At 42.1% G+C, this 27,169-nt stretch overlaps 1 protein-coding gene across 4 annotated transcripts in view; it reads right to left on the bottom strand.

Moving 5' to 3' along the window:
• Spats2 (spermatogenesis associated serine rich 2) overlaps nt 1–27,169 on the bottom strand; it is a 111,075-nt gene that overhangs the window by 79,403 nt on the left and 4,503 nt on the right. The gene's annotated exons all lie outside the window — the stretch shown is intronic.

Here is a 27,169-nt window from a genome sequence, read left to right as displayed (position 1 = left end):
TCATTGTATATTATTTTTATGTAACCCGCTTCAAGCTATTTCTGGAAAAATGTGTTAAAAATTCCCTCTCTTTGGAATAATAAAAATATTCTAAAGTTTAAAAAAAGAATTTTTTTAAAAAAAGAATTAAATGTAACAGATATAACACTTATGTAACTGAATACTGAGAGATCCTACTAAGAGAAATTAAATGGAAAGACAGTTTGTGTTCACAAACTGAAACATTCCATGTTCTTCTCAATCTAATCCTCAAACTCAATGCAATCTCCTAAAATCCCAGCAAGCATTTTTGTAGAAACTGACAAAATGATCCTTAAATTTACACAGGAATGCAAACAGAACAGCCAAATCAATTTTACCCTGCATTGATTTCAAAACTTACTATTATCCACAGTAGTGCCTAGAATTCACTATGTAGACCAAGCTGGCCACTGTTTCAGAGATTGGCATATGCCTGTGCGTCCCAAGTGCTAGGAGTAAATGCGTGTGTCACCACACTTAGCTAATAGTGTGGTACTGACAGGAGATAAGCACACAGTAATGGTGTGTGCCTTTAGTCCCAGTACTCATAAGACATAGGCAAGTAGATCTTTATGAGTTCCAGGCCAGCTGGGGGCAGGGGGAGCCTAGAGGGAGACCCTGCCAAGAAAGAAAGAAAGAACAAAAGAAAGAAAGGGAGAGAAAAGAAAAAGAGAGGGAGAAAGAGAAAGGAAAGAAGAAAAAAGGCAAGAAGGCAGGCAGGCAATAGAATAGCAACAAGAATTGAAAAGCTGAAAAACAAACCATTACATTAATGTTCAATCGACTGAGGGAGTGGGGGGTGGGGCTGGGGATCAAACCAAGGACTCTGTTACTGAACCATACCCTTATACCCCTGATCAACTGATTCTGACAAGGACATCAAAGCCATTCAACAAAAAAGAAAAGTCTTTTCAACAAATAGTGTTGGGACAGTTGGACATCTAAATGCCTAATAATGAATTTAAGGGCCAGTAAGATGGCTCCAAATAAAGCACTTGCTGCACATGCCTTGTGACCTGAACACTATGAAAAGACACAGAACTGACACCACAAAGCTTTCCTCTGGTCTGCACACACATCATACATATATACTCACACAAATAAAAAAAAATAGAAAAGAATAAACTTTTATGGTTCAGAAAAACATGCACCTTACAAAATATCACTGAGTGTATAGAGGAGAATCTATTAAGAAACACACCATGAGGATTTAATGCAGAAAAAATAATCTTTTCAACAAATAGCACTGACACAACTAAACATTCACACGTAAACTAATGTGTCCTACCACAACCCACATATATAGATTAGGCCAAAAAGCAAAAGAAACTCAAGTCTCAGATATTTGCACACCATACTCACATTCTTCACAACAGCTAAGTAGTAGAGGCAACCAAACATCCAACGACAGACGATGTTAAACAAAACTGGTATACATGCACAGCGGAAGATCATTCAGCTAGACAGTTCAGTGGGTAAAGGTGCTTGTTACCAAACCGACAGTCCAAGTTGGGGCCCTGGGGTCCTGACCAGATCCCTAGGAGAGAACCGACTCCTGAGAGTTGTCCTCTAACCTCAAGTGTGTGCAAACATACATACATACATACATACATACATACATACATAATCCCAGCACTTGGGAGGCAGAGGCAGGCGGATCTCTGTGAGTTCAAGGCCAGCCTGGTCTGCATAGTGAGTTCCAGGACAGCTGGGGCTACAGGGAGACCCTGTCTCAAAAAGACAAAGAAATAAATTTAATTATTAGTTAAATTAAATAAAGGGGGAAGGTAGACATTCTGTTTGCTATAACACAGATGAATTTTAAGGGCATTATCCTAAGTGAAATAAGACAGATATAAAGCAACAAATGCTACACAATTCCACTATACAAGAGACTAATCAAATCCAGGGAAACAGAAAGTGGAGCCAGCACTGATGGCACACACCTATAATCCCAGCACTTGGGAGGCTGAGGTGGCAGGACTGCAAGTTCAAGGCCAGTTACGCTATAGAGAAGATCCTATCTCAAAAGGGAAAGGATCAGGGACAACAGAAAGAATGAGATGCTGTCGGCCAGGACTGAGGGAAAGAGTGGGAGCTTCTGGTGAAGGGCCAAAAGAACTCTGAACATGAATGGTGGTGATAACTGCACAATACCAACGTGCTTAACAGGGCTGGAGAGATGGCTCAGTGGTTAAGAACACCGGTTGTTCTTACAGAAGACCCGGGTTAGAATCCCAGCGCTAACAACTGTCCGTAACTCCAGTTCCAGGAGATCTCACACTCTTCTGACCTCCACGGGCATTGCATGACACAGGTGCACTTACCTACATGCAGGCAGTACATGTATACACATAAAATAAAAATAACAAATTAAAAAAATTTTTTGGTCTTTTTTGAGACAGGGTCTCCCTGCAGCCCCAGCTGACCTGGAACTCATTATGTAGACCAGGCTGGCCTCAAACTCACAGAGATCCGCCTGCCTCTGCCTCCTGACTGCTGGGATTAAAGGCAACAAATAAAAATTTTAAAAATGTGCTTAACACCATTCAACTATGCAGTTAAAAACAGCTAAGATAGCAAAAACTGTTTTAGTGAAAGGCTCAGTGTGTTACCCAAGCTAGCTAGTCCTGAGCTCTTGGGTACAAGCTCTGGCCTCAGCCTCCCAGGCCACTGGAACTACAGAAGCATAGACTATTAATCTATCTGCCTAGGAGCCACTTCTCCTTGATTCACATGAATCAACACCTTTTATTTATTTACACCATCATCTCAGAGATGCCTTCTCTGAGCATTCTAACTAAAGCAGTCCCTGACACTCCTAGTCCCTTACCATGTTCTACAGTTTTCTGTAACACTTACTACTCCTAATTTTGCATTATGTATTTGTTTATTATCTATCTCCCAGAGGAGAATGTAAACTTTTGTGGGCAAGAATTTTGATTCCATGAGGACAGATCATTGGAGCCTCAGACTGTACTGCCATAAAACAGACATGAAGTAACTGTGTTAGGTGATAGAATGTACTAGCCCTGACCATAGGTGCTAAATGGCCAGGTTTATTTTGTAATAAACAAGTTATTAAGCTATATGTTTATAACGTGTATTTTTGTTGCCTGCATTATGTTATTTTTCAAATGTTTTTTTATTTACTTTTATGAGTATGAGTGTTTTGTCTGCATGTATGTAGGTGCACTGCATGCATGCAATACCTTTGGAGGTCAGAAGAGGGTATTGGATGCCCTGGAGTTACAGAAGGTTATTAGCTGCCATGTGGGTACTGGGAGCCAAACCCAGGTCCTCTGGAAGAACAGCCAGTGCTCTTAACCACTGAGTTATTTCTCCAGTCCATATGTCATATTTAAAAGTTTAGTTTGAGCCAGGCATGGTGGCGCACGCCTTTAATCCCACCACTTGGGAGGCAGGCAGATCTCTAAGTTCCAGGCCCACTATGGTCTACATAGTGAGTTCCAGGCCAGCTGGGGCTACAGGGAGACCCATTTTAAAAAACAAAACTGACTTCAAGAGATAACAGGCGTTAAAATAGATATTTGATTACCAAAAAACAATACAAAACAATTTACAATTTTTTAAAAAATTTTGTTATTTTTATTTTACATGTATGCGTGTATTGCCTGCATGTAGGTAAGTGCACCCATGTCGTGTAATGCCTGCGGCGGTCAGAAGAGGCTGTTGGATCCCCTGGAACTGGAGTTACGGACAGCTGTTAGCTGCCATAAGGGTGCTGGGATTTGAACCTGTGTCTTCTGCAAGAATAACCAGTGTTCTTAACTGCTGAGCCATCTCTCCAGCCCCACAATTTGTTCTTTTATGATATAGGGGGAAATTATGAGACTGTAAAATGAAACAAAGATTACTGGGGGCTGGGGAGATGTCCCAATAAGAATGCTTGCTGCACAAACATAAGGACCTAAATTTGAACCCCCATCACCAATCCCAGGGCTGTGGTGGGTGGAGACAGGAGGATCCCTGTGGCTCACAGGTTGCCAGCCTTGTTCCAGGTTCAGTGAGAGACCCTGTGTCACGGGAATAAGGCAAAGGGAGATAGAGCAGGAGATCCTCCTCTGGTCTCCATGTGTGCGTGTGAAACACACACATTACATGCAGATACATCACATACACCCATACACACACACACCAAAACAGATCACTCAACATCTTCAAAAGAAACCAGGCAATGTATAATACACAGTATTCCTACTTATCTGATTTTATGGAATTTGTAACCTCCACGGTCTTTAAGTTACTTTATAACTACGAATTGCAGCAGAGCAGCAAATGGAAAAGATTTTTATTTTATTTTATTTTATGTGTATGAATGTATTGCCTGCATGTATGTGAGTGCACCAGTGTTGTACAATGCCACGGAGGTCAGAAGAGGGCTTCGGATTCCCCTGGAACTGGAGTTAAGGACGGTTCATAGCCGCCATATGGGTGCTGGGACTCGAACCTGGGTCCTCTGCAAGAGCCTCCAGCCCCGGAAAAGATTCTTAGACATATGTATGCAAATAAATTCTGTCTAGGAAGAGAAATGTCAGGGCAGGAGTGATTTTGCCCATTGAAAAAGTCATTTTATCAATTAATAAATTAATTTCAAGTATTCATCATCCTGTAAATGTATAACTCTGGGCTAGCAATGGCTTAGCAGGTGAAAGCAGTTGCTACCAAGCCTGACAACCTGAGTTTGATCCCTAGAACCCACATTTTTGGAGGAAACTTACTCCTGCAAGTTGCCCTCTGACCTTCATACGTATGTGTGCATGCACACAGGTGTACACATACACACACAAACAGAAACCCTAAATTTTGGGGGGGGGGCTTTTTGAGACAAAGTCTCCCTGTAGCCCCAGCTGGCCTGGAACTCACTATGTAGACCAGTCTGGCCTCAAACTCACAGAGATCTACCTACTGGGATTAAAGGCATGCGCCACCATACCTGGCTTAAAGAATCTTAAATATTTTTAAATGTGTAGTTCTTTGAATTCCCTCCCTCTCTTTACTGAGACAGGGTCATACTGTGTTGCCCAGGTTGGCAGCCTCAAACTCCTTAAGTTATCCTTCTGCCTCATCTTCCCAAGTACTAAGGACTACAGGAACATGCTACAGTTCCAGTTCTGGAATTCACCTTTGAACAACTTTAACATTGTACTATTTCTCTCACTGATTAATGAATCAAGTGACATATGTGATTTCATATTTGTATGAAAATCATTATTTTGCCTTTTTAACCCTTTGACAATAGCATCATGGTTAAAAACATAGAAAATGTAAATTTTTATTTTTCAATCTAACAGAAGTTGCTTATTTGAGATTTTTGTGTTTGTGGTTTTAAGAATCAAATCCAGGGCCTTGCACATGGTAGACAAGTGTCAGCTCTTGGAGTTTTTTGTTTTATACAGTTATTCATGGGAGGAGGGCAAGTGCATGGGCATGGGCGCCACAGTGCGAATGTGGAAGTCAGAGGGCAACTTGCGGTAAGTCAGTTCTCTCCTTCCATCACGTGGGTCTTGAAGACCAAATTAGGTAAGTCTTGGCAGCAAGCACCTTTTCCTGGTGCACCATTTCAACGGCCCGGAAAACATAATTCCTTTTTTTTTAATGTTTATTTTTATTTTATTTTATGTGTATGCGTGTATTGCCTGCATGTAGGTGAGTGCACCCGTGTCACGCAATGCCCACGGAGGTCAGAAGAGGCTGTCGGATCCCCCTGGGACTGGAGTTATGGACAGTTGTTAGCTGCCGTGTGGGTGCTGGGATTCAAACCCGGGTCTTCTGCACAAACAAGTGTTCTTAACTGCTGAGCCATCTCTCCAGCCCAAAAAACATAATTCTTAATGCAACGGTCAAGGAAAAGAAAACAACCTTTTCTACCTATTTAAGGAAAACTAGACAAAGCTAGACCCCTACTCTCCCTACACAATGTTGACTCTAAGAAGCAGAGCCACCTTTGAAGGTGGTCATTCATGAAAGAATCTACAACTCACAAAAGAGTTCTTGGAAGTGGTACGGCCAATGACTTTTTCCATGTACATAACAGAAAGAACAATCTGAGCTTCAGAACTTCAGAACTGCTTGAAATCATTTGTGTGTGTGCATACTCACAAGCAAATTAAAGTGAGCATACCACCGAGGTGCGTGTGCAGAGGACAGTGAACAACTTGGGTGTCGATCCTTACCGTCCTCTTGTTTGACACTGTCTCTTACTGTTCACTGCTACATGTCAGGCCAGCTGGCCCATGAGCTTCTGGGTATTCTGTTTCTGCCTCCTATCTCACCATACACAGAGGCAGGGCATTATAGATGTGTGCTACCGTGTCCAGATTTACAAGGGTTTCTGGATCTGAGTTTGGAGTCCTCACGTTCAAGTACTTTACCCACTGAGCCATCTCCCCAGTCCCACTGTCTGAGCTTTCATGAAGTACAGCTACCAATAAAGAGATGGTATATTTTCATATTAGACTAAAAGGCTGCATTTAGCAAATGATTTTTCTAAGTCTACATCTGTAGAAAAAAATCACAAAAATACTAAATACGTCTGCTGTCTTCAAAATAATATTTGTTCTAGGGGCTGAAGAGATAGCTTAGCAGTTAAAAGCACTGGCTGTTCTTGCAGAAGACCTGGGTTCAATCCCAGCACCCACATGGTGGCTAACAGTTGTCTGCATGACACAGGTACACTTACCCGCAGGCAATACACTCATACACAAAAAAATTATAATAAAATATTTTTTAAAAAGTGTCCTTTATTGATGTATGTCAGATGAAAGGAATGATTAAATATTGTCTTAAACAACTTGATTAAAATATGTATACACAAGCCTGTTGTGGTGGAACATGCCTTTAATCCCAGCACTTAGGAGGCAGAGGCAGGCATATCTCTGTGAGTTCAAGGCCAGCCTGGTCTACATAGTGACCTCCAGGGGCTAAAGGGAGACCCTGTCTCAAAAAGACCAAAAAACAAACAAAAAAATGTATACAGTTTTAAAAGCTCAAACCAGAAGTTAATACACAAACTAAACATTACATCAACAATGTATTTTAAATTCATTAATACAAAAAGGTAAGGGGAAAATCAACCCTTGGACTTTCTGACTTTATAAGGCCCCAAATAAAAATATCTCACCATCGAGGCCCGCGGGGGGTCAAGGGACCCCCCTTTAAAAAAAAAAAAAAAAAAAAAAAAAAAAAAAAAAAAGCCTATAATACCACTAGTTTCTAAGGAATTACTGGTTTCACAAAGCAGCTTTTCTCCTAATACAGGATCAAACTAATCCCGATATTCTCAAGAATAAAAATCTTTACACTCAGCATTCATTCAGATCCCTCTGACTGACTCTCAGGCTTGTAACATATCAGGCTTATAATATTCCTCTAACAAGTAATTATTTTGTCAAAATCTTGCAAAGCAATTTAGAATGAAATAGCATACTGACCATATCATTCATAATTTCGTGCTACTATAATTCTTAGAGATTGACTGTGTAACATATGCATCATATCATTCACTAAATAGCCTAAAAGATGTTTTATCGAGGTGCAATTAGTAAGTAATACTAGACTCATGGTTTGGGTGTTTGGGTTTGGTTTTTTGAAACAGAGTGTTCCTATGTAGTTCAGGGTGGCCTTGAACTCAGAGATTCGCCTGCCTCTGCCTCCCAAGTGCTGGGATTAAAGGAGTGTGCCAACATGCCCAGTCACACCCAGTTTTTAATGGGGTGTTGGGGCTCAAGCCCAGGACTTTGTGTATGCCAGGCAAGCATTCCTACCAATTCAGCTAAGTGACATCCCCACCCTACACTAGCAGATTTAGAAGCAGGAAGTTAAGTATTTCCTCTCTCCACACTCATGCCTTCCAAACTACTCAGGAATCTTTCTGGTGATAAGGTGTGTCAACTGAGAGAATAAAAGGAATGTAGATAAAACAGAGAAAAAGAATAAAACACTAACCCTAAATTTCTTCCAAATTATCAAACTACAGTCATATTTAACATTTTCAGTAGTTGAAGATAGTTCTTGGGAATACAACTCATTCTAAAACTTTCCTTTCTGACCTTTCTTTCTTTCTTTCTTTTTTTAAAGTCTTGAGATAGGGTCTCTCTGTAGCCCCAGCTGGCCTGGAACTCACTATGTAGACCAGGATGGCCTTGAACTCACAGAGATCTGCCTGCCTCTGCCTCCCGAGTCCTGGGACCAAAAGCATGTGCCACCGCTCTGGCTTTTTGACTTTTCATGGGGACTGTGAACAAAAGCTTCAAGGATAGTGCTGTGAAATGTTAAAGCACAGATCTGCAAGTGATTGTTGCCTGTTTCTGTAAACAAAGTTTTATTGGAGCACATCCATAACTATTACTTTTTGTCTGAGTATATCAGAGATCTGTAACTCAAAGAAGCATATGATACTAACTGGTCCTTTACAGGAAAAACCAAATCAAACCACTGCTGACCTTTGGCTTTAAAGAAAACAATAATCTATGACCTGTCTAGCTACAGGTTCTTGACACTGATAACAGTGCTAGGTATGGGTTCCATCTTGTGGAGCAGGCCTTAAATCCAATCAAAAAGTGTTTGGTTGCTCCATAATATTCATACCACTATTGCACAGGAGACATGTCTTACCAGGCCAGTGGCTACTGTAGCTGGATAAGATCAATGATTCTTTTCTCCTCTGGTAGCATACATAGCACCTTCCAGCACTATGAAAGTTAGTCAATAGGGATAAAGCTTCCAGGTCTAGCACCAGCTTGATTTCTATATGCTTTATGACTCAAGTGTGGTGTCCTCAGCAATATGGTCTTACCATCACGTTCTGGGAGGGTACCTAATAGCAATGACAGTAGCCTGGAATATTTAAGGGGAGGGTCTATGGGATCCCACTGGTCAACAATTCCAAAAGAGGCAACTAGCACTAGGCTTTTTATTTGCTAGCCTGTAGTATCCAGTAGGGACATTGTTCCCCTGTTATGGAGTAATTATTACTATTTATTTATATTTTATTTTATGTGTATGAGTGTTTTGCCTGCATGTATTTAAGTGCACCATATGTGTGCAATGCCCATGGGGGTCAGAGGAGGGCACTGGATCCCCTGAACTAGAGTTACAGATGATTGTTAGCTGCCATTTGAGTGCTAGGAACCAAACCCAGAGGTCCTCTGCAAGAGCAGCCAGGTGCTCTTAACCGCTGTCATCTCTTCAGCCCCTACATTTAGACTCTGTAATATATATATACATATATATGTATATATATATGTATTAAAGAAAGCTTCTACAGTAGTAGGCTTCCATATGAACTTTTTCATAAAGACTTAGTACCTCCCCATACTCGCTCCCCTGCCCTGTCCTGTCCTCCCAATTCCCACATCGCTTAACCCCTCCTGTTCCACTATTCCCCTATCTCCATTTATATCATTGCATTTCATCTCCCTTCCCTTGAATCACCCCCACTATGGTCACTTTCTGATTGGACTTAAGAGTCCACTCCACAAAATGGAACCCATGCATGAACCATTATTGGGGCCAAAACCCTGTGGCTAGAGAGGTCAGAGGCCCTAGAGGAGAACCTACTTCTATTATTCTGCTCAATGGGCATAGTATTAAACTGACTCCTAATAATTTATCACTATACCAAAGACTAGTACCTCTCAAACCTCATCAGAGAAGCTTCTTCTTGCAGTAGATGGCAATTATAACACAAAGACCCACAACTGGTCAATGGTCAGAGAATAAAAGACTGGAGTACTCAGTCTGTATCACACCCCTTCCCTTAAGGCACAGGGATGGTAACAGAAGAGAGGACAGAAAGAATTTAAGAGTCAGAGGTGGTAAATGACTACAACAAATCAGTGTTTTATGGACACAACAGAAACTCCTATGAACTCAAAGAGATTGCACAAGAGCTGCACAAGCTCAGGCCACACAAAACCCCGGCACAGATGGGGAAGTTTAGCACAAAGTCCTATCCCTAGATGAAAACGTTTTGACAACTGATAGCTGCTGGGAAAGGAAGAGTCAGTTTTCTTTAAGGGGATGGCCATTTGGTCAACCACACTCCAGAGGATGGCCCCACAACCGTGAGTATTTGGGTAACACAAATTAGGCTCAATGGGCTTTAAAAAATGAAAAAGGGAGCCGGGTGTGGTGGCACACGCCTTTAATCCCAGCACTCGGGAGGCAGATCTCTGGGAGTTCAAGGCAGCAGATCTCTGGGAGTTCAAGGCCAGCCTGGTCTACATAATGAGTTCTGGGCTAGCTGGAGCTACAGGGAGACCCTGTCTCAAAAAGATCAAAAAAAAAAAAAAAAAGAAAGAAAAAAGAAGTCTGGCTACCAAGGCTGTAGGGATGGCTCAGTGGTTAAAAACATTGGCTGTTCTTGCAGAGGACCTAGGTTCAGTTCCCAGCACCCACATAGTAGCTAACAACCATCCATAACTCCAGTTCAAAGGGATTCAACACCATTTTCTGGCCTCCGCGGGCATTGCCCACATGTGGCGCACTTACACACACACAGGCAAAACACTCCTACACATAAATAAAAATCCTAAAAAAAAAAAAATCTGGCTACCTTGAAGTTCCTATACTGGAGAGACTAAACAGAACTCGAAAGATGAAGCAGCCACAGCTACTCCAGCTCCTACCCATATGGACTTTCCTGATCAAATGCCAAGGCATGTAAGTCTAGAGGAAGCCTTCAAGATAACTCCAGGATTAGTCTTTCATTCATCTGGTTGCTGAGTACAAGAACATTAAAAAAAAATAGTAATTTGGCTGATGGTAGAACATAACTACAATGCACAAGATCCCAAATTCAATCCCCAGCATACCTCATCCCACTTAGGTAAGCCAAGTCAAACACCAGAAACAGACAGGTTTCCTGTCACTAAGTCTGACTGGTTGTGTTCCTTAGCCACAGACAACTGCAACAACACACCTGGCAACCCCAGCGTGAGACTTGGGGAGGTTAAACTGAGCCTACCCTTCTGAATCACCAATCAGTTAACATCAGCAGTAGCTCCATGCTCACCAGTGCCTTCTTCCTTTTCCTCCACTAAAATACTTAGCCATGATAATTAAGATATTTAATTTTATAAAATCATAATGTAAAAATTACTATCAGTTTCAAAATTTATGCCAATCTAACTAACTTTTTGAAATCACCTCATTATTTACACATACACACAATTTACTGCATACTAGCGTATTTTATTTCATTTATTAATCTGAGGCTAGTGGTCATTCTACATCCTCTGCAATAATCTGTAGTTTCAAAATATGAGGTTTTTAGTAAATATCTTTAAAATTTATTTTTATTTTATGTGTACGAGTGTTTTGCTTGCATGTATGTAAGTGATCCATGTATGCAATGCTTGCTGCCTGCGGAGGCCAGGAGAGGGCGACAGATTCCTTGGAACTGAAGCTACAGATGGTTGTTAGTCACTGTGTGGGTGGGTGCTGAAAACTGAATTTAGCTCCTCTACAACAGCAGCCAGTGCTCTTAACTGCTGAGCCATCTCAGCCCCCAAAATACAGTTCATCTACTGAACTAAAATAACAATCACTAATATATAATAACCACCAGGCTTTTGTTATGGTTTTTTTCTACATTATTTATTTATTTTATTGTGTGCATATGTGCAAGTACACGTGCCACAGCCCATGTGAGAAGATCAGAGGACAACTTGCAGGAGTCAGTTCTCTCCTCTACCATGTGGGTCCCAGGTATCAAATTCAGTCATCAGGCTTGATGGCGAGCACTTTTACCCACTGAGCTATCTCACAGGCCCATTTTTATTTTTTGTTGTTGTTTTCTGAGATGGGTCTCATTTAGCCCAGGTTGGTCTTGAATACAGAATGCTGCTAAGGATAACCTTGAACTCTTAATCCTGTTTCCACTTCCCAAGACCTGGAATTCTAGGCATGGCTCAACGCACCTGGCTAACAGCTAGTTTCTAAGGTCTCTCTTTTTTGTTCTTTGTTTTCTGGGAGTTTTTAAAGTCAGACTGACTTCAAACTCTCTTTGTAGTCAAGGATGTCCTTGAACTTCTGATCTTCCTGCCTTTACCTTCTAAGTGCTAAGATTAAAGTCATGTGCCAGCACAGCCAGTTTATGTAGTGCTGGACATTGACCCAGGGCTTGATATATGCTTGTGAAGCATTCTACCAACTGATATAGCTCCAGACCCTTAAGGTCTCATTTTTTAAGTGCTATAAGGTAAGTACAGAAGAAATCAACCTTTTGCATCTGAAGAGACATAGCTCGATGTATTTTAGATCACTAGCAGAGAATTTGAGGTTCTAGCTCTTTTAGAAGAAAAAGTAGAATTTTATTTTCACAGATAGTAATTACAGTTAAGTCCAATTTCTGCAGCCAAAAATGAATTGGCCCCAACAGAATGGTAAAAGGCATGCTAGAAAAAAAAAATAGCAAGGAGGACTAAGGTCAAGGTAACTTACCTACAGAAAAGTAATTTCTTCCTCCATTCTTGAGCACTTTTAACTAGACATGGGAGTGGGGGAGTGTTTTAATCCTCTAAGTCACCAAACCACTAAAACATCCTGAATTATTTAGTAGCAGTTTAATTAACTTTTCTTCACTTTTTCCTAGACAGTCAAATGTTTGATTGCTTTAGCAAATACCAAGAACAAAAAAAACCAAACATAATCAGAATTAGTATAAGACATTTTTAGGAATAAAATCTATACATTCTGCTTTATGTATGATTCTTTGAATACTGAGTAATACAGATATCTAAGACTATTCAACACATTAAACTATTTTAAAGAGCGTTTATACTACTAATAAAAAGAAAAGGTTAGTGGACAAAAGTTATAGGCACGGTGGTATAAGCCTGCACTTTCAGGACTTGCAGGCTGAGGCAAGAGGGCTGATGGAGCCCAAGGTCACCTGGTATTCATGGAATACACAGCAAATCCCTGTCTCAAAGTAACAAGTGTCTATTTAACTCATAATAAAGCATCAGTCTGACTCTTGCCTTTACTTCTTCACATCCCCTATTCACCAGTCAAGGACTTTCTTTTCCCCCTAGAGAAAAGAGTTATGTAATTTTGGAGTCTTTTAGATAGACCCACTGAAGGGTACTCCAATTGCCTTACTTTGTGTCCTTGTTCAGCATGAAAGAAGCCAGAGCGATCTGCATCCCAGATTCCCTATTGGCAATTTGGGTAACCCCTTCAGAGGATGATGTGGTAAGAATAGAAGGCAGGAATTGGCTAGGCAGTTAGTGTAAAAAGACCCCAAAGAAAAGTAGCCAGTTTCTTGGCCAAAAGTCAAAATGTCCTTGGGCCTCTTAGCAACATACTTCATTCCAAAGGCCAAAAAGGTCGAAAGTATTTGGGAGCTCTTATCTAATCCTTAAAAGATTTTAGGGTTACCTCTTCAGAAGGGGGGAAATGTTAGAGTAGCAAAAAAGAAGAAAGAGTACATGAAGTTATCAGAAAAAAAACGATGGGGAGATATGGAAGTGGAAGGGAGGGAGTGGGCATGGATTTGATCAAAACACCTTATATGCATGTATGAAATTCTCAATAATTTAAAAACTTTAAAAATTAAAAAAAAAAAAGGCATCAGTCCAGGCTCTGGGTCCTAACAGCAAAGAAAAATCTTCCAATCAAGGGGCATGGGGGAATTCTCTCTTGTTCAAGGGGTAAAAGTTTAGGCTCTACTTAAAAAATCTATTTAAAAATTTTTTCTATATTTTATACAGTAAATCATCTTTATATCCCCTTCCCCATCGGCGCCCTCCCATAGCCCCCCTACCCCACTGGAGTTCATACATTCTGTCATTTGTGCTGGGGCCTATCATGTAAAGTTAGTGTCCCCAGATGTCCCTCAGTGCAAGTTCATCCACTCAGATTTAGTCAGCCTATCTAGAGTCCCTCCTCCCTTTAAGATCAGTTCTTTCTCACCCAGCAGTAATCCTGCCAATAATTCAACTAAGTTTGGGGTCTGCTGTTCATTTCCACAGTTCTGTACTGGGTTTTTGTCTGCTTAAGTTTGCTTGGGTTTTGTGTATGCTGACACCATTGCTATGGGTTCATATGAGAAGAATCCTAGGAGCCTGTAGGACTATTTCCATATGGTCATGCACTTCCTCCCTGGCTCTTAAAATCACTCTACCCCCTCTTCTGCAATGATCCCTAAGCCCTGGGTGGGCAGGTTTTAACATAGGAGTCCTGTCCAAGGACCCACACTCTGCAGACTTCTATTCTCTGCCTTTTGGCCATTTGTGCCCTTTTGTGTTCCTGGCCCTCTGTTGCATAGGGAGCTTCACTGATATGAACTGAAAGATCCATTAGTGTTCTCTTTGTTCTATGTTCCATGAGCCTTAGGTGTAGAGGTTGGATCCTAGATGTGCCACTTAGGCTTGGGCAATTCACAGGCAATATGTGTGAGCAGTTGTGAAACTCTGTAATTATCTCTGTCTCTTGAAAAAGAAGCTTCTTTGATGGGTGGTGACTGAGATACTTTTCTATAGATTTAAGGATCTATATTATACACATAGTAAGAAATGACATTTGTCTAGGGATGTGACAGCCTTGGAGTCTTCTCTATGATCTATGACCTCTCCAGGTATGTGTACTTGGCTACATTTACAGTATCACACATGTGCTTCCTCCCAGAGTGGGCTTTAAGTTCAATTAGGCAGCTGTTGATTATCCCCAAGATAAAAGTGCCACTACTGCACCAGTGTTGTTTGTTGTCCTGGTCACTGATGTGGTTTTAGGCCCTGAAGCTGGGGTTGGACCATCGACTGATGTGCTCCCTTAGAAGCTTGCACAGTGCTCTCCAAAGCTGTGAGAGCCGTTAGCCTTCAGGGGAGGCGGCTTCCAGGTCAGTTCCAGCTCCATTGCTCCAAATCCTGTGTCCAAACTATGTCCTGTTTTCAACAATAGGGTCTTACCATCAAGTTCTAGAAGGCAATCAAAGACTATGGCAATAGCCTGTGTAATTTTGGGAGTCTGCTGGACTACCCTGGCCAACAACTCAAAGGAAGGTTTCTCCTGTCAGGCACTGTTTCTTGTTATGTAGCTTCGGCTGTACTCATGGGCTCATGTAGAGATTTTTAATTTATTTATTTATTACTTCTATGTGTATGTGTGTATTGCCTGCATGTAGATAAGTGCACTCGTGTCTTACAATGCCCTTGGTGGACAGAAGAGGCTGCCTCTGGAACTGGAGTTATGGACAATTGTTAGTTGCCATGTGGGTGCTGGGATTCAAACTCAGGTTTTCTACAAGAACAGCCAATGCTCCTAACCACCAAGCCATCTCTCCAATATCTCATGTAGAGATATTGTATGTAGATATTTTTTAGTAGGTTTTGGACTAATACCATTCGCTCTTGTTTTTCACACTAGCTAGACACCATTTACCACTCCTCTTTCCCTGTCTTATCCTCCCTCTCCTTCCTCCCTATTTATAGTGTCCCCATTTCTCCCTTGATAATTTGTCTGCTATGGCCCCACCTCTTGAGTACCTTCTTCCCCCTCCCCATCAACAACCCCCTTTTACACATCTCTCCCTTAGTAACACCTGTCCCCTACTATTCTTCTCACTCAGGTTCCTTCTTGCCCTTTATCTCCCTGGTTCCCTTTCATTTTTCTGGTTCCTGCAGTTATATCAGGATATGTACTCACTGCCCTAGTTTGTTTCTTCATTGCTGTGACAAAATACTCTGACCAATACCAACTTGGGGAGGAAAGGGTTTATTCAGCTGACATCTCCCAGGTCACAGTTCATCAGGGAGCCCAAGGTAGGAACTCAGGGCAGGAACCTGGAAGCAGGAGCTGGAGCACAGGCCATGGAGGAACGCTGCTTACTGGCTTGTTCCCCTGGCCCCTGCTCAGCCTGCTTTCTTATGCTACACAGGCCCACCTGCCCAGGGGTGGCACCACCCACAGTGGGCTGGGCCCTCCCACATCACTCAACAATCAAGAAGGTGCCCCATGGACATGGCCACAGGCCAGTCCAATGAAGGAAATTCCCCAATTGAGGCTCCCTCAACCCTGGTGTGTCAAGTTGACACTAAAGCTGTCCAGCACACATGCCCTATGAGTACTGGTACTCCAGAAGCCAAAGAGCAGTGGTGTCAGATCCCTTGAGCTGAAGTTATAGGTGGTTGTGAACTGCCCAACATGGGTGCTGGAAGGGTCCTCTGGAAGAGCGGGAAGCATCTTAATGACTGAACTCTCTCTCTAGCCTTCAATTTGGGATTTATTTTTTGTACAGATTTTGTTTGTAGAGTTTTGTTTTATTTTTTTGAAACAGGGCCTCATAATGTAACCCTTGCTGGTCTGGAACTCACTCGTAGCCCAGACTGGCCTCAAATTCAGAAATGCTCCTGCCATTGCCTCCCAAGTGCTGGGGGTAAAGCTGTGCACCACCACTTCCAGTTATCTTTTTTTTTTTTTTTAATAAACATAAATGTGAGGGGAGAAGAAAAGCTTCAAGTGATTTTTATTGCCCTTTTATTTTTATTGCTAAGAATGGAACTTAGGCCCTCACCAAGTGAGGCAATTGCTCTGCCACTGAGCTACATTACTAGCCTTCTCATCTATGTTAATTCAAGGTGTATGAGTGTTTGGCCTGCACGTATGCAGGTGCATGCATGTCATACAATACCTGCAAAAGAAAAGAGCACTGAATTCCCTGGAACAGGAGTTACAGATGGTTCTTAGCCATCAGGTAGGTGCTAGGCACCAAACCCAGGTCCTCTCAAACAGCAGCCAGTGCTCTTAACCACCTAGCCACCTACTCCTGCACCCCCCTTTTTCTGAGACAGGGTCTCACATAACCTACGCTATCCTTAAACTCACTAGTAGCCTAGCCTAGCCTTGAACTCCCTCCACTTCCCAAATTGTGGGTTTAAAGGCTTGTGTTGCATTATTCAGCCCTTTGGCCTAACTTTTGAACTTTATCATGAACTGAGCAGGTAATGAGAAGAGAGGACTGTAGACGCGGCAGCAAAGGGGTGGTGGCAGGGCTGAAGGCGGCAGCAGTGCCATTGGCCGAGGCAGGGGTGACAGAAGGGCTGCTGAAGAAGAGACAAACATCAGAGCAGAGGTGGAGACACGCCAAGGGGGAGAAGCAGAAAAGGAACTACAGGACTAGGTCACTGGAGGAGTTCCAGAGGGGTACGTCCTCAGAGCCAAGACTTTCAGACACCCTAGGCCTGACAGCAGTAATACCAGTCACTGTCGAGGGCTCAGCTAAGGATCCAGACAGCCTGGAACCAAAAGCTGTGACACTATCACTGTAGGGCTGAGGGTCTCAGCACCTGTGACTACACAACAGCTAAAACACTGTGGAGCCACCTGTCGCTCCGTGCTGCTGCCAGTTGCTCCCACCTACTGTTGCTAGAAGCTGAGGATGATTATTGGCCAAATGACTACCCTCATGGTGGTTAAAGCCCAGAGGTATAAGCCTCCAACCAGAGTGCCTAGAGCCGTATGTTGATGGCTTCTAAAGTTCAGAGAAAAAGGCCCCAAGCTCTCAGGGCTTTGCCCTCCAAGTCTCTAGATCCACCAATCCAGCTTCTAGACCACAAGCACTCAAGGGCCCAGGACTGCCAGCTCAGAAAGAGCTTCTCTCTGCCTCTCCATGATTCCAGGGAGACAAGGACCCCCCAGCCAGCTGACTGGTAACAATGATATTAAGAATGACTCAGGCATTGATGATATATGACTTCTGCCAAAGGTAGCCTGAATTTATGCACGTAACATTAATTAAAAGCAAAGTATTAACACTAACATACAAACCTTCATAGAAAATATAGACTTTTGTGGCCTTATCCCCTACTTGGAAAAAGCAAAACTTCCTGACAAAGCAAGTCACATGCAGATAATGGAACTGCAATGCAGTATCACCTAAAATTTACTGAGTACAAATTATGTACACTGAGCTAAGTGTTTCTAGCCATTAAAGTTCAACAGTCATTGGGAGTCTGACACAGGAGGATTGGGAGTCTGAAGTTAGCACCAGGCCAGCCTGTGTTACATAAAGACCCTATCTTAAAATTAATTAATCATCTTAAAATTAGCCAATCGATTTAATTAACTGTAAAAATTCACAAAGGATTTAAAGACATTCCTCTGAAGACTGAAAAAAAAAAAAACGCAAACAGGTAAGATATTCAACAGAGAAATGCAAATCAAAACAATAACTAGGGCTAGGGATGTAGCTCAGCTGGTAAAGTGCTTGTCCAGCATGTGAAGCTCTTGAGTTCAATCCCAAGCACTTCATAAATCAGGTGTGGGTATACCTATAATCCCAGCACTTGGGTGATGGAGGCAGGAGGATCAGAAATTCAAAGCCATCTTCTATGAGATCTTCAATAGGTGGCAGGTTTGAGGCCAGCCTAAGCTACAGAAGACCTTCTCAAAAAGGAAAAAATAAAAATAAAATGCCGGACATGGTGGCACACATCCTGAGTCCTAGCACTCAGGAGGCAGAAGCAGGTGAATCTGTGTGTGATTGAGACCAGCCTAGTCTACATAGTGAGTTTTAGGCCTGTTGGACTATAGGGACACCCTGTCTCAAAAAGCAAAAGTACACAAAAAGTTTTAAAAAAAATAAACCACCACACAACTATATATCACTCAACATCCTCTAGGATGGGTGGCTACAATAGCAAGAGGGAGGGAAGGAATGATTAGCAAGGAGATGGGAAAATTAATACCATCATGCATTGCTAGTGCGATGTAAAATGGTGCAGCTGTGGAAAACTGCAAGGCAGCTCCTCGGAATCTTAACAGTAGAATTAAGAATATAGAATACTCGCCGGGCATGGTGGCACATCTTTAATCACAGCTCTTGGGAGGCTAAGGCAGGTGGATCTCTGTGACTTTGAGGTCAGCCTGGTCTACATAGTGAGTTCCAGGACAGCTGGAACTACAGGGAGGTCCTGTCTCAAAAAACCAAAAAAAAAAAAAGAATATAGAATACTCAACCTAGCAATTCCACTCTTAGGTATAAGACCCCAAGGACTGAAAAAAGGTACTCAAATACAATTCATAAATAATGCTCACTGTAGCACCCCCCCCAACAAGGTGTCACTATATAGCCCTGACACTATGTAGTCCAGACCGGCCTGGAATTCGGAGATCTGCCTGCCTCTGCCTCCCAAGTGCTGGGATTAAAGGCATGCACCACCACACCCCACCTTCACATCATTTTTCACAAGAGCCAAAGGTAGAAATGACACACTGACTGTCAATAGATGGATAAACAAAATGTGGCATACCCATGTGATAAAATAGTATTCAGCCATAAACATGAGTAAGGTTCTGACACGGACACACAATTCAGTGTGAATGAATATCAACAAGTAATGTTTTGTGAAGAAGTCAGATACAAAATGTATCTTATCATACATTTAATTGAAATACTCAGAGCCAGTAAGTCCACAGACACAGAAAATATACTGTGGCTACCAAAAAGGAGGGTGGAGAATGAGAGATGAAAGCTTAGGGAGACTCTTTGAGGGTAATAAGAAAGTTCTGGTACTAGATAAAAGCGAAAGCTGTACAACATAAAACAGTTCATTTTACGTGAACATATAATATTAAGAAAACAAGAAAAAAGACATCCAGTTGTCTTGTGACAACTCTATACTAGGAATTACTACTGTACCCATTTTATCCAAACAGAAGCATAGACTCAACCAAAATGACTCAACCAAATTCAAAAGGCACAAACAGATTCAAGGTCCTGACTTATGCGGTAGGGTCCAACCAGTTATTTTATTTATTATTTTTTAGACAGGTTGGCTCTAATATCCTGGATTCAAGCAACTCCTACCTCCACCTCCCAAATCACCGGGACTACAGGAGTACTCCACCACACCTGGCTCAGCTTTGCTATTTTAGTAAGAAATGAAAAGGTAGGGAGAATGGGGAGGAGTGGGGCAACTAAAACAAATTGTTTGAAGAAAGCCAAAATGAACTGAGGGTGGTGGCTCAGGCCTTTAATTCCAGCACTCAGGAAGCAGAGGCAGGCAGATCTCTGTGAGTTCCAGGCCAGCCTGTCTACATAGTAAGTTCCAGGCCAGCTGGGTCTCAAAAAAAAGAAAGAAAGAGAGAAAGAGAGAGAGAGAGAGAAAGAGACAGAGAAAGAGAGAAAGAGAGAGAAAGAAAGAGAGGGGAAAGAGAGAGGGAGAGGGAGAGAGGAGAGAAGAGAGGGAGAGGGAGAGGGGGAGAGAGAAAGAAAGAAAGAAAGAAAGAAAGAAAGAAAGAAAGAAAGAAAGAAAGAAAGAAATGCCATAACGAAACCTAATTCTTTGCATACTGATTTTAAAAAGATAAATTAAAAGAAAAACATTACGGGGCTGGAAAGATGGCTCAGTGGTTAAGAGCACTGACTGCTCTTGCAGAGGACCTGGGTTCAATTCCCAGCACCCACATGGCAGCTGTGAACCGTCCTTAACTCCAGTTCCAGGGGAATCCGAAGCCCTCTTCTGACCTCCGCAGCATTGCAGGACATGGGTGCACTCACATACATGCAGGCAATACACTCACACACATAAAATAAAAATAATAAAATACTTTAAAAAAGGAAAAACATTGAAATTATACACAGAAATATTAACTTTGTCATCACTATTGGCCTGATCATAACACCATTCAGTAAGGACTGGAGAGATGGCTTAGTGCTTAAGAACACTGGCTGCTCTTACAGAGGACCCAGGATTTGATTCCCAGCACCCACATAGCAGCTAACAACTGTCTATAACTCTAGTTCCAGGAGATCCAATACCCTCTTCTGGCCTCTGCAGGTACCAGGCACACATGCCGTTCACAAACATAACACGCAGGCAAACACAAATACGCATGAAATAAAAATAAATATTAAAAAAAAACACCATTCAGTAAAGACACATTTCAGGAATTAAACTGCAGCCTGCAGCTGAGGTAAGAGGATCAGAAGTCTAAATGCAGCCTACATAGAGACTCTGTCTCAGAAAAAAAAAAAAAAAAAAAAGACTATGACATATATGTATGAAAATAGCACGATGAAACCCATTATTCTGTATACTAACTTAAAAAATTAATCCTGTGCCAGGAATGATGGTGCATGCTTTTAATCCCAGCACTTGGGAGGCAGATGTAGGCAGATCTCTGTGAGTTCAAAGCCAGCCTGGTCTACATAGTGAGTTCCAGACCAGCTGCAGCTACAGGAGAGACCCTGTCTCAAAAAAAAAAAGATAATAATTTTTTTTTTTTTGAGACAGGGTCTTACTATGTAGACCAGACTGGCCTGGAACTCTGAGAACGCCTACCTCTGCCTCCAAGTTCTAGGATTAAAGACATGTGCAACTACACATGGCCCCAAATCGGTAATTTTTAGAATATTTTATTTATTATTTTTATTTTATGTGTATGCATGTATTGCCTGCATGTAGGTAAGTGCACCCATGTTGTGCAATGCCAGCAGAGGACAGAAGAGGCTGTCAGATGCCCTGAACTGGAGTTATAGACAGTTGTTAGCTGCCATGTGGGTGCTGGGATTTGAACCTGGGTCTTCTGCAAGAACAGTGAGCCATCTTTCCAGACCCTAAATATTTTATTTTCTATGTATGAGTGTATTGCCTACATATATGTAGGTGTACCCGTGTCATGCAGTGCTCACAGAAGTCAGAAGATAACACTGGATCCCCAGTTACTGACTGCTGTTAACCCTCACATGAGTGCTGGGAGCTGAACCCAGGTCCTCTCTAAGAGCAGCCAGTGCTCTTAACCGCTCGGTCATCTCTCTAGGCCCCCAAATTAGTAATGTTTCAAAGCCAGGTATAATACTCTCACATCTGTAACCCTAGGAAGATCATCATGAGTTCAAGGCCAGCCTGGGCTACATAATTGGGATCTTATTTCAAAACAAAAACCAAAAACCTTCAGCTGTCAAGAAAATTAGAATAAAAAAATTAATGATATACTAAGGGTACTTCACAGTGGCCAGTAGAGTATAAAGGAATTCTATGTTCTCAGCTTCACTGCCCAATAAAAAAATGTAATTGTTGGCTGGGCGTGGTGGCGCACGCCTTTAGTCCCAGCACTTGGGAGGCAGAGGCAGGCAGATGAGTTCAAGGCCAGTCTGGTCTACAAAGTGAGTTCCAGACCAGCTGGGGCTACAGGGGGACCCTGGCACTTAGGAGGTAGAGGCAGGTAAATCTCTGTGAGTTCAAGGCAAGTCCCAAGACCGCTGGGCAAAAAAACAACAACCCAAAACTGTAGGGCTTAGTGGCATGCATGCCTTTAATCCCAGCACTCAGGAGGCAGAAGCAAACAGATCTCTGTGAGATGGAGGTCAGCCTAGCAAGTATCAGGCCAGCTGGGGCTACAAGGAGATGTCTCAAAAAATGAAAAAAACAACTTAGAAATAACTTGGGACTGAAGAGATGGCTCAGAGGTTAAGAGCACTGGCTGCTCTTGCATAGAACCAGGGTTCGGTTCCCAGAACACACATGGTGGCTAACAACGATTTGTAATTCCAGTTCCAGGGGATCCAACACCCTCTCTGACCTCCGAGGGCATTGCATGATAGAGTGTACCTACCTACATGCAATACACTCATACACATAAATAAAAATAAATAAAATATTTTTCAAAAAGGAAAAGTGTAACAATTATATACAGTATGTGAGTAGTGATGGAAGTGAGAAATATCCAACTTGAGCCTTGTAAACATTGTCAACTTAACAAAAAATCAGATAAACTGTCTCAAAAACTCTGTATAACAAGTAACATAAAACCTAACATCAAGTCTGGGTCTAAGTTAAAGTTCTGCAGTAGTTCTCTACCACCTGCCATTCTAGCTAGCTTCTCCTTTCACATTAGTTATAAATAAATTGAATTCCTTTCATTAACCATAACAGAGCCCTCGTAATGAGCTCCTTATACCGAGGGCTGGCACAGAATATGCAGGTGGATTTACAAAGGCAATTTACTCTAAAGGTACAACCAAACAAGATAAGCAGAAAAACCACTTCTGCCACACGGCAAGCATACTTTGAATCAAAGAGTAGGCAGAGCAGTATGCTTACCACACTGACAAGGTATAATCAGAGACCAGTGGACAATTTAAGGGAAAGTACTGCTCTACTACTGAAGGTTGGCTTAAAACAGTAGTAACAGACTCATGTATTCAACACAAAAGACACTGTGGGTTTTACAAGCTGATCTCTCAGTACCAAGACCAACAGGAAACAATATTAGCAGCATCTTCAAGTTCAAACTATTTTATTTATCTATCCTCATTCATACACATTAAGTAAGTCTGACCCCAAACCTCCTCCTCAGTCGCAATACTCTTTAGACTAGCTAAAGAATACACATACACAGACACACTCCTCAAGGAGTAATCATGTCATCCTAGTAATTGAGTAATATCAGAAAAATCCACCTTACCAGCATTATGCAAGGTTGTTGTTGGGTTTGGGCCAGTAAAAAGCCTTATGCATCCCCCAAAATTTCTAATCAACTTGTGCCTAACCACAAATCTCTCACAGAACAACGGCTGTAGAAACTGCCTTTATGCTAAGCTATAACTTGTCCTTAGAGAGTATCTTAAAGGCCTACAGATTCCACAGAATGTGTGTAGATGAGATACATTTCAAAACCCATTCCCATTAGGTGCAATGCTCTATGTGAACAGGGATAGAGAACGCAGGCCTCTGGTGAATCCTCAGTCAGTAACCAAAAACAAAGCACTTACAAATGTCAGCTCTCTAAAATATTTCAGAATCAGGGGGCTTGGAGGATGGCTCAGAAGTCAACAGCACTGTGGTGGTTTGAATGAGAATGTCCTCCATGGGCTCCAAGTATTTGGACATTTTGTCCCCAGTTGGTGGCCCTGTTTTGTGGGGTCTTACAAAATGTGGCTATCCTGGAGGAAGCAAGTCACTAGAGGCAGACTTAAGCCTTACTGGATCTCCAGTCACTCTCTTGCTTCCTGTGTCTGCTTGAAGATATAGAGCTTAGCTTCCGCTCCACCTCCAGCCGCCTCTGCCACCATGCCTCCCTGCCACGACGGACTGTAATTCCCCTGGAACCATAAGCTCAAATAAATTCTTCCTTTCATAAATTGCTTTGGTCAGTGTTTCTATCACAGCAAGAGAAAAGTTAACTAATACAAGCATGTACTGCTCTTGCAGAGGACCTGACTTCAGTTCCCAGCACCCACTTCAGACAGCTCACAACCGCCTGTAACTCCAGCTCCAGGAGGATCCAGTACTTCTACTCCATAGGCACCTACATTCATGTGCACAAACCTAAACACAGACACACACACATAATACACATAGTAAAAAATTAAAATATATCATAAAGGGCTGGAGAGATGGCTCAGAGGTTAAGAGTATTTGCTGCTCTTTGCTTTTCAAGAGAACCAGAGTTCAATTCCCAGCAACCGTATCAGACAGTTCACAACTGCCTGTAACTTCGGCTCCAGAGTATCTGATATCCTTCTTTGGCCTACACACATGACATACACTCACAAAGACACATCCACACAAATAAAACATAAAATAAGTATTTTTTTTTTTTTTAATTTAAGGAGCCAGGGCTGGAGAGACGGTTCAGCGGTAACGAGCATTGGCTCTTACAGAGGACCCAGGTTCGATTCCTAGCACCTACATGGCAGCTAACAACCATCTAGAACTCCAGTTCCAGGGGATCTAATGTCCTCTCCTGACCTCCATGGGTACTGTACAACATGGGTGTACTTACACACAGGCAATACACTCATACACATAAAATAAAAATAAATAATATTTTTTAAAATCTAAGGAGGCTGGGCTTGGTGGCGCATGCCTTTAATCCCAGCACTCGGGAGGCAGAGACAGGCTGGGCATTATACTATATATGGTGCACTCACATACATGCAAGCAACACATATAATAATAATGATAATAATAAAAATAGGGGCTGGAGAGATGGTTGAGAGGACTGGCTGTTCTTGGAGAGGAAGTGGGTTTGATTCCCAGCACCGTATGGCAGCTAACACACATCTGTAACTCCAGTTCTAGGGAATCTGATGCTCTCTTCTGACCTCCATGGGCACTGCATGACACGGGTGCACTTACTTACATGCAGGCAATACACTCATACATAAAATAAAAATAATAAATAAATTTTTGGTCTTTTTGAAACAGGATCTCCCTGCAGTCACTATGTAGACCAGGTTGGTACTGAACTCAGAGATCCGCCTGCCTCTGCCTCCCAAGTGCTAGGACTAAAAGCGTGCACCACCATGCGCAGCCTAAATAAAATATTTTTTAAAAATAGTAATAGGGGCTGGAGAGATGGCTCTTCTTAAGAACAGATGCTGTTGTTCTAGAGTACCTGGGTTTGATTCTCAGCACCCACATGGCAGCAAACAACTGTCTGTAACTCCAGTTCCAGGGATCTGGTACCCTCTTCTGGTCTCTTTGGGGCCCTGCATTCAAGTGGTACACTTATTACACACATGCAGGCAAAACACTCATACACATAAAATAAAAATAAGTAAAATTTTTTAAAATAATAAAAAATAAGTAAATAAAATGGTAAATGTTATCAAGTGTATTTTACCACAGTAAGGAAAAAAAAGAAAGAAAGAATAGTCAACACTTTGTGACAAAAATACATCAAGAAAAGTGAGAAGATGGCCAGGTTAAAGGCTTGTGCCTGTAAAGCCAACACTTGAAAGTTCCAAAGTTCTGAGCCAGTCAAGTCTACATAGTAAGTTCCAACCCATCCAGGGGCTACACACTGAGACCCTGTCTCAAAAAAAAAAAAAAAAAAAAAAAGTGGTGAGTTTGTAAGAGGCATGCCTCACATCAAGAATCCAGGGGACTTACCCAGAAGACCAGGACCTCAGTGCAGATGGGTGGACAAGCCGTTCTCACAACACTGAAGATTTCTATTCTGTAAAAGGTCTTTGGGAATATAATGGATAGACTCCTCCTTCCCCCACAAACAAACAAATACAAGCTTTTCCTTCCAGTTTCCAATGAAAGCAGCAAGACTGATATAATCAGTTACTTCTGAGAGAAGCATAGTGGTCCAAAAGAATGTTTAATTCCCAGCTTCACTATGGTGGTTCTACAGTGGAAAACTACAAGCAACAATTTAAAAACTAGTATATATAAAATTCTTTCATTACCAATATTAAAGGACTATATATAGTGCAGTGCCTGGAATACATAAAACCTCAGTGAAAGAAAATTCCCTACACTCCTGTTATTGAACCATCATCTTTGGCTTGATCAGCCTCCAGGGACTGTGCTGATGTTTTGGCCAGTAACCTATGTCCTCCCTCAGGCCCCAGCTGTTTCATTCCCAGTTTCTAGGAGGATCCTGTCTATATTTAGAAGTAATGCTAGTATCAACTGTGCGATCAACAGGTGCTTGGAGAGCACTTGAGTACTGAGCAGTTTTCAACTGTTTTCCAGAGTTAATTGGTTCTGGCTCCGCAACTGGCTGTCTTGATTTCTACAAATAAGAGCGCCATGCACTGCACACTACTTCAGTACACTAAACAGAAGAATTAAACGCAATCACAAGACAACTCTCAGCCAAATGATTTTAGCCCTATTATCAGAGAACCCTAGAAACTTTGTTAAAACCACAGGAGCAGTAAACTTTCCATAAACTACAGGTGCAGTAACCCTAAGCAAAACCATCGTTTGCTGTCAGGCAAATGTGGTGGTACATGCCTGTAATCCCAACATCCAGAAGGCTAAGGCAAAAAGATTTCAAGATCAAGGACAGCCTGAGATATATATATATATATAAAGACCATCTCCAAAGGGACAGAAGAGGAAGGGGTTAGTGGAAGGAATAGAAGGGGACTGGGGAAAGAAGGAAGGAAGGAAACAACTTACCATATCAGACTGAAGTTTTAACAATTCATGCTGCTTTAGTACAACCAAGATAGGATGGAGGGGCTGGAGAGATGACTCAGCAATTAAGAGCACTTGCCGTCCTTTCAGAGGGCCCAAGTTGAGTTCCCAGTACCCACATCCACCGGCAGCTCATAACTGCCTATAACTCCATCTCCAGGGGATCTGACACCCTCTCCTGGCCTTCACAGGCATCAGCATACACATGGCATACACACATAAGACACATAGGAACG

Source organism: Nannospalax galili, unplaced genomic scaffold, assembly GCF_000622305.1.
Source record: "Nannospalax galili isolate Female #2095 unplaced genomic scaffold, S.galili_v1.0 scaffold1143, whole genome shotgun sequence".
Lineage (NCBI taxonomy): Eukaryota > Metazoa > Chordata > Mammalia > Rodentia > Spalacidae > Nannospalax > Nannospalax galili.
Note: the sequence above shows the minus strand (reverse complement) of the source record. Positions and strands in the feature narration are given on the sequence as shown.